This window comes from Saimiri boliviensis, chromosome 1 (assembly GCF_048565385.1).
Source record: "Saimiri boliviensis isolate mSaiBol1 chromosome 1, mSaiBol1.pri, whole genome shotgun sequence".
Classification (NCBI taxonomy): domain Eukaryota; kingdom Metazoa; phylum Chordata; class Mammalia; order Primates; family Cebidae; genus Saimiri; species Saimiri boliviensis.
The window spans coordinates 245203954-245212652 of NC_133449.1; positions in this window are offsets into that span (position 1 = coordinate 245203954).

Genomic DNA, 8699 nt, shown 5'->3' on the forward strand with positions numbered 1-8699 from the left:
AAGATTCCTTGAGTTCAGGAGTTTTAGACCAGATTGGGCAACATATAGAGACCTCACCTCTGCTAAAAAGAAAAATTAGCCAGCTGTGGTGACCTATGCCTGTAGTCCTGACTACTCCAAAGGCTGAAGCAGAAGGATCACTTGAGCCCAGGACATAAGGCTGCAGTGAGCTATGATTACAGCACAGCACTGCACTGCAGTCTGGGCAACATAACAAGATCCTATCTCAAAAAACAAAAACAAATCTCCCAAAACAGTACCCTACTATAGTCCTCAAATTATTAATTAAAAATTAGAATTTTAGGTAGAGTGTGGTGGCACATGCCTGTAATCTCAGCACTTTGGGAGGACAAGACGGGTGGATCACCTGAAGTCTCCCTTCTTTTTGGAACTTTCTCCACCCTAACCCATATATAATGACTGTCCTATGTGGGTAATTCTCACACAGTCATGATTATCAGAATCTTCTAAGAAAGTTTTTAAAACAAATACAGAGGTACAAACTCTATCTTGGGCCAATGGGTTTTAAATTTCTTGGGTAGGGCTTAGTGTTGTCCATTAAGAAAAAAAGCAAACTCAGAAAATTATGTATACCTACTTGAGAACTATTAATTATCCCTGAATTGCCATAATTCAATGTTTTCTGTACATTTGCAACTTAGGGACTGGGCACTGAATAACATTGCTTATTTTTCTAGTCCACCTTTTCTTTTCTTTTTTTTTGAGACAGAGTTTTGCTCTTGTTGCCCAGGCTGGAGTGCAATGGCACGATTGTGGTTCACTGTAACGTCCACCTCCTGGGTTCAAGTGATTCTTCTGTCTCAGCCTCCCAAGTAGCTGGGATAACAGGCACCCACCACCACGCCTGGCTAATTTTTTGTATTTTTAGTAGGGACTGGGTTTCACCATGTTAGCTAGGCTGCTCTCGAACCCCTGACCTCAGATGATCCACCTGCCTAGGACTTCCAAAGTGTACCCACCACTGTGCCCAGCCTGGTCTGTTTTTGAAAGATCTGCTTCAATCCATAGATTTCCCCCTTTATCAATTTTTTTCCTTACCTTTTTTTTTCTTCTGTTGAAAAAGCCAGGATATTTAGCTTGTGGAGTTCTCTTTTTTGTCTTTTAAAATAATTAATTGTCTGGGCAGAATGGCTTACGCCTGTAATCTGAGCACTTTGGGAGGCCTAGGTAGGCGGATTACTTGAGGTCAGAAGTTTGAGACCAGACTGGCCAACATGGTGTAACACTATCTCTACTAAAGATACAAAAATTAGTTGGGCTCGATGGTGAGCACCTATAGTCCCAGCTACTCAGGAGGTTGAGGCACAAGAATTGCTTGAACCCAAGGAGGCAAAGCTTGCAGTAAGCCAAAATCATGCCACTGCACTCCAGCCTAGGCAACAGATCCAGACTGTTTCAATAAATAAATAAATAAATTGACACATACTGTATTGTATTATACATAAGGTATACAATGTAATGATTTGATATATGTATGTTTTATAATAATTTTTAATCAAATTAATTAATATATCCATCACCACCCAAGCTGCACATTAGATCTCCAGAACTTGTCCTTTTTTTGTTTTTTTGAGATGGAGTCTCGCTATGTTGCCCAGGCTGGAGTGCAGTGGTGTGATCTCAGCTCACACAACCTCTGCCTCCCGGGTTCAAGCGGTTCTCCTGCCTTAGCCTCCTGAGTAGCTAGGACTGCAGAAGCCTGCTGTGATTCCTGAATACTTTTTGTATGTTTAGTAGAGATGGGTTTTCACCATGTTGGCCAGGTTGGTCTCGAACTCCTGACCTCAGGTGATTCACCCACTTCGGCCTTCCAAAGTGCTGGGATTACAGGTGTGAGCCATTGCGCCTGGCCTAGAACTTGTTCATTTTGTAACTGAAAGTTTGTACCCTTTGATTAATATCTCTCCATTTTTTACTTCCTTTCTTAGGACTATTTCAGTGTGTTTTAAAATCTACACACATAATTTTTAATAGTCATAAAAATTCATATTGTTGAGTTTTTACCAAAGTAAAATCCCCATAATAAACATGTTTGTAAAATTTTTTTGCTGTAGACACATTCTGCTAAGTGAAAATACTGGGTGAAAGGCTACTGAAGTGATCATTTAGGTCAGGCGTCCCCAAACTTTTTACACAGGGAGCCAGTTCACTGTCCCTCAGACCGTTGGAGGGCCGCCACATACTGTGCTCCTCTCACTGACCACCAATGAAAGAGGTGCCCCTTCCTGAAGTGCGGTGGGGGGGCCGGATAAATGGCCTCAGGGGGCCGCATGCAGCCGGCGGGGCCATGGTTTGGGGACACCTGATTTAGGTAATGCAAAAGAGATAATATCATTTTTTTTTTTCTTAAAACCTATCATTGGCTACCCAGAATAAAATCTAAATTCTTTACAAAACTCTATACGATCTAGCTCTGGCCTCCTTGGCAGCCTCATCTGGCACTGCTCTCCTCTTACTCTGCTCCATTTTCACAGAACTCCTTTCTGTCCCTTAAATCAGTCAAGATCTCTGATCAGGATGGCTGCTCTTGCTCAACTTTTCATGTGACTGATTCATCTTCCAGATCTCAGTCAAAAATCACTTCTGAAAAAAGCCTTTCCTTGTCCCTCACCTTACCCCCACTTTTCTCCCTGTCATCATCCCGATCATATCACCACAACCTGTTGTTACCTTACTAGGTTATTCTCAATCTGTGTCTCTCTTCCCCGACTTTAAAGTAACCTCTTCGAGGGTGGAAATCGTGCCTAAAATTCTTCTGTCTTTGGCACATAAAGGAGTACCTGGAACACAGATGCTCAGCAAGTATTTGTTGAACGAATGAAGGAAAAGTTTGACAATTTATTGTATGTTGCCAAATTTATAGTCTTAGATAGTCTCTCTCTGTCCCCTTTTCTTTCTTTTTTGAGATGGAGTCTCACTGTCACCTAGGCTGGAGTGCAGTGGCATGATCTCAACTCACTTCAATCTCTGCCAACCTCTGCCTCCTAGGTTCAAGCAATTCACGAGTATCAAGAGATTCTCATGCCTCAGCCAACCAAGTAGCTAGGATTACAGGCATGTACCACCATGCTGGACTAAGTTTTGTATTTTTAGTAGAGGATGGAGTTTTACCATGTTGGCCAAGCTAGTCTTGAACTCCTAACCTCAAGTGATCTACCCACCTTGGCCTCTCAAAGTGCTGGGATTAGAGGCATGAGCCACTGCACTTGGCCCATCTTTTCTCTTTCTGAATGAGCTCAATTGGTGATAGATTTTCTTATTTACATGACCCAGACAATCAGTATTTAATATTTCAGTCTTTTAAACCTCAGAAATCTCTAGTAGATATAGATTAGTATATATATATAATAAATATTTCTAAAATTTTTAGGTTGGTGCAGTGGCTCATGCCTCTAATCCTAGTGCTTTTGGAGGCTGAGGTGGGAGTTTTTTGAACCCAGGAGTTCAAGGCTGCAGTGAGCTGTGCTCCTACCATTACACTCCAGCCTGGCTGATAGAGTGAAAACCTGTCTCAAGAATAAAACAGTTTTAAAATAAAGAGTATAAAGTAGAATGAAAGGTAAAGTCCTCATTGCCCTCCAAGTCCCATTTTCTTGAAGTAGTCACAGTTAAGTGTCATATTAATCCAATAATTCTTAAACTTTATTGGGCACAAGAGCCATATGGGATGATTGTTATGCAGAGTCTTGGGTCCTATCATCAGAGATTTTGATTCAGTAGATCTAGTTTGAAGTGTAGGAATGTGGTTTTTTTGTTTGTTTGTTTGTTTGTTTTTTTTGTTTTGTTTGAGATGGAGTCTCACTCTGTTGACTGAGTGGAGTGCAGTGGTGCAATCTCGGCTCATGGCAACCTCTGCCTCCCAGGTTCAAACAGTTCTCCTGCCTCAGCCTCACAAGTAGCTGGGAATACAGGCGCATGCCATCATACCCAGCTAATTTTTGTAATTTCAGTAGAGACAGGGTTTCTTCATGTTGGCCAGTATGGTCTCTTATCTAAATTTCTTGACCTCGTGATCCACCTACCTCAGCCTCCCAAAGTGCTGGGATTACAGGCATGAGCCACTGCACCCAGTGGAATATGTATTTTTTTTTTTTTTAGCATTCACTGCAGGTGATTTTGATACAAATGGTCAGGTGATGATGCTTTGAAAAATATGTTTTACAAAAAATTTTAAGCCTGGACAACACAGTAAAACCTTGTTTCTCCCCAAAAAATTAAAAATTAGTGGGGCAAGGTGTTGGGTACCCCTAGTCCCAGCTATTCCAGAATCTGAGGCAGGAGAATGACTCAAATCCAGGAATTCAAGGCTATAATCAGTTATGATTGCAGCACTACACTCCAGCCTAACAGAGTAGGACCCTATCTCTAAAAATAAAATAAAATAAATTTTATTATATTTATGATTTTACCTGTGTGATTGATATTTTAAGGAAATAATGCTGTATATACTGTTCTGAAGCTTTCTTTTTAAAGAAAAAAATATACATATATTCATTTATTTTTTTCTGAGACAGGATCTCACTCTGACACGTGGGCTGGAGTGCAGTGGTACAACCATGTCTCACTGCAGCCTCCACTTTTGGGACTCAAGTGATCCTCACTCTTCTCAGCCTCCCGAGTAGCTAGGATTATAGGTATACACCACCACACCTGGCTAATTTTTGTATTTTTTGTAGAGATTTGGTTTTGCCATATTGCCCAAGCTGGTTTCAAACTCCTAGTCTCAAGTGATGCTCCAGCTTCAGCCTCCTAAAGTGTTGGGATTACAGGTGGGAGCCCCTGAACCCAGCCTAAAATATATTTGGGACCTGTTTTCATGCCAGTGTTCATAGATGTATCTCTGTTTTAATATCTGGCTATTATTCTACTGTATGTGTGGATAATAGGGGAATATGTAAGCGAACAAATACATAGATGGATATTTGGGTTGTTTCCATTTGACCTTTTGCTTTTATCAACAATATTAAATATAAACATTATGTACAGTTATATGAATATTTCTTTTTTTTTTTTTTGAGACAGAGTTTCACTCTTGTTACCCAGGCTGGAGTGCAATGGTGCGATCTCGGCTCACTGCAACCTCCGCTTCCTGGGTTCAAGCAATTCTCCTGCCTCAGCCTCCCGAGTAGCTGGGACTACAGGCGTGCGCCACCATGCCCAGCTAATTTTTGTATTTTTGTAAAAGTAGAGACAGGGTTTCACCATGTTGACCAGGATGGTCTCGATCTCCTGACCTTGTGATCCACCTGCCTCAGCCTCCCAAAGTGCTGGTATTACATATATGAATATTTCTTTAGGATAATTTCCTAGAAGTGGAATTGCTGAGCCAAATGATAAACATGTATAATTTTGGTGAAATTGGGGGATTTTTGAAAATGTCATTCTGATGTTATTTTGATGTTATATTTTACACAGTGTTTGAACTAAGGATACTATGTTATCATTATTTTTTTATTACTAATCCACACCCTGCCATACCTTGCTCGTTTCTGTAGAATTCTAGATTTTTAGCCAAATTCTCATGTTGGACGTACTGCATGTTCTGACTTAAAGCTTATGTACAAGCCCTAGCTCAGGGCTTTCTCCAGACCCCTGATATAAATTCACAACCCAACTTTCTGTCATTCCGCAGGGCTAGCTGTTTCCATGCCTGCCTTATAGAGGACTCATCAACCCTGTAAGTCCATGCCCTGGCCCGTTCCCCATAATCTAATTCCACCCACAGCCTTATTACTTGCTCTAACACATATGGAACAAACAATACAAACAATATGTAATTAAATGCTAGTTGTGTGGTACAGGCACTAAGTACAGTATAAGAAAGTCAATGAGAACTAGAGCAGTCAGGAAAGATTTCCTGCTGCTAATTTTTTTGCTTCTCTTGTTTTTGTGTTTTATTATGAGCAGTGAAGAAGTTCAGTTTAAAAAGGAAGGGCGGGAGCAGTGGCTCATGCCTATAATTATAATACTTTGGGAGGCTGAGGTGGGCAGATCACGAGGTCAGGAGTTCAAGACCAGTCTGGCCAACATGGTGAAACCCCATCTCTACTAAAAATATAAAAAATTAGCCGGGGAGGTGGAGGTTGCAGTGAGTCAAGATCACATTACTGCACTCCAGCACTCCAGCCTGGGTGACAGAGTAAGATTCCGTTTTTAAAAAAAGGGGAGGGGGGAAATATCCTCTGGTGGGTGCTGAGGTTTTGGGGAATAAAGAAAAAGGCAGGGAGTAGGGGTCAAGAGGTGTAACCCCTTCAGGTAGGCCCTGAAAGATGACTGGGATTTTAACAGGCAGACAATAGAAAAGGAAGCAAACAAGGTAACAAAAACCAGAAACAATTTTTTTTTTTTTTTTTTTTGAGACGGAGTTTCGCTCTTGTTACCCAGGCTGGAGTGCAATGGCGCGATCTTGGCTCACTGCAACCTCTGCCTCCTGGGTTCAGGCAATTCTCCTGTCTCAGCCTCCTGAGTAGCTGGGATTACAGGCATGCGCCACCATGCCCAGCTAATTTTTTGTATTTTTAGTAGAGACGGGGTTTCACCATGTTGACCAGGATGGTCTCAATCTCTTGACCTCATGATCCACCCACCTCGGCCTCCCAAAGTGCTGGGATTACAGGCTTGAGCCACTGCGTCTGGCCCAAGAAACAATATTTTTTAAAAATTTTTATTTATTTATTTTTATTTTACTTTAGGTTCTGGGATACATGCGCAGATCATGTAGAATTGTGGCATGGGTACATACATGGCAACATGGTTTGTTGCCTCTATCCCCCCATCACCTATATCTGGCATTTCTCCCCATGTTATCCCTCCCCAACCTCCCTAGCCCCTGCTGTCCCTCCCCTGGTCCCCCGCAACAGACCCCAGTGTGTGATATTTCCCTCCCCTTGTCCATGTGTTCTCATTCTTCAACACCCGCCTATGAGTGAGAATGTGGGGAGTTTGATTTTCTGTTCTTGTGTCAGTTTGCTGAAAATAATGGTTTCCAGATTCATCCATGTCCCTACAAAGGACATGAACTCATTCTTTTTTATGGCTGCATAGTATTCCATGGTGTATATTTGCCACATTTTCCTTGTCTAGTCTATCATCGATGGGCATTTGGATTGGTTCCAGGTCTTTGCTACTGTAAGCAGTGCCACAATGAACATATATGTGCATATGTCTTTATAACAGAACAATTTATAATCCTTTGGGTATATACCCAGTAATGGGATTGCTGAGTCAAATGGAATTTCTGTTTCTAGGTCCTTGAGTAATCACCACACTGTCTTCCACAATGGTTGAACCAATTTACACTCCCACCAACAGTGTAAAAGTGTTCCTATTTCTCCACATCCTTTCCAGCATCTGTTGTCTCCAGATTTTTTAATGATTACCATTCTAACTGGCATGAGATGGTATCTCAATGTGGTTTTGATTGCATTTCTCTAATGACCAGTGATGATGAGCATTTTTTCATGTTTGTTGGCCTTATATATGTCTTCTTTTGAAAAGTGTCTGTTCATGTCCTTTGCCCACTTTTGAATGGGTTTGTTTGTTTGTTTCTTGTAAATCTGTTTTACTTCTTTGTAGATTCTGGATATTAGCCCTTTCTCAGATGGGTAGATTGCAAAAAATTTTTCCCATTCCAGAAACAGAATATTTTTATGTGGCCACTTTAATGTGGCCGTTTTGATGCTAGCTAGTTAAAGTGTAGAAGTTTCCATATCTTTTTCAACTAAAGAAATGTATGCAACCAGATATTTATGCCCTCTCTTCCATCCCTAATGTTCACTCCAAATATGGTAGACTTCCATTTTCTAATTTAGTTACTTTTATATTGCTTAACCTTGAAGTTAGTATTATTATTATTTAGATTTTTTCTTTCTTGTCAATGTAGGATAATTAATGTGGGCCAGTTTACAGGAGGGAGAGGGAAGAGACATATCGGATGAGAGATGTACACATTGAAAGTAACTATAAAAGTCTTTTGGTGGGATATAATTATGGCAGGCCTTGAAAGCCGTGCTGAGACTTTTACCCTTGGTAGGGGCAGCAGTAGGGAACTTCTTTGGGAACAGACGTGACATGAAGTCAGAAAACAGCAGTGTGATGTGATGGAAGAAGCACAGGCTTTGACGTGTGACTGACCTGGTTTCCAATACCAGTTTTTCTGCTTATTATGTGTGTAGCCTTGGGCAAATTCCTGACTTTTCTGAGTCTAATTTCCTCATTTATAAAATGGAGATAATACCTTATGTCATAGAGTTTTTGTAATAATTAAATGAGTTAAGAGCTATAAGGCACTTGGCACAAAGTAGGCCCTTGATAACTAGTTGCTATAATTATTTGAGGAATGTTAGAATAGAAGTATTTTGCCAAATAAATTGGAGAAAGGAGAGTTTTGCATCAGGATGATCAGCAAGGAGATTCATGAGAAATCCAGAAATGAAATTATTCAAGTTTGAATTAGTGGGATGGCAGGGAACAAGAGTGAAACCAACAGACATGAGATGTCAGGAATGGAAATTGATTACATATGAAACATAGAGGATAAAGGAGAATGACATATGCAGTCCTCTGATTCTTAAAAATTGAGAACATTGTTATTTTCAGATGTTGGTATTTTTCTGGTATACAATTATGAAAAGTAGGAAGTAGTCTATATTGGCATCACTATAAAATGTAGTTTGAGA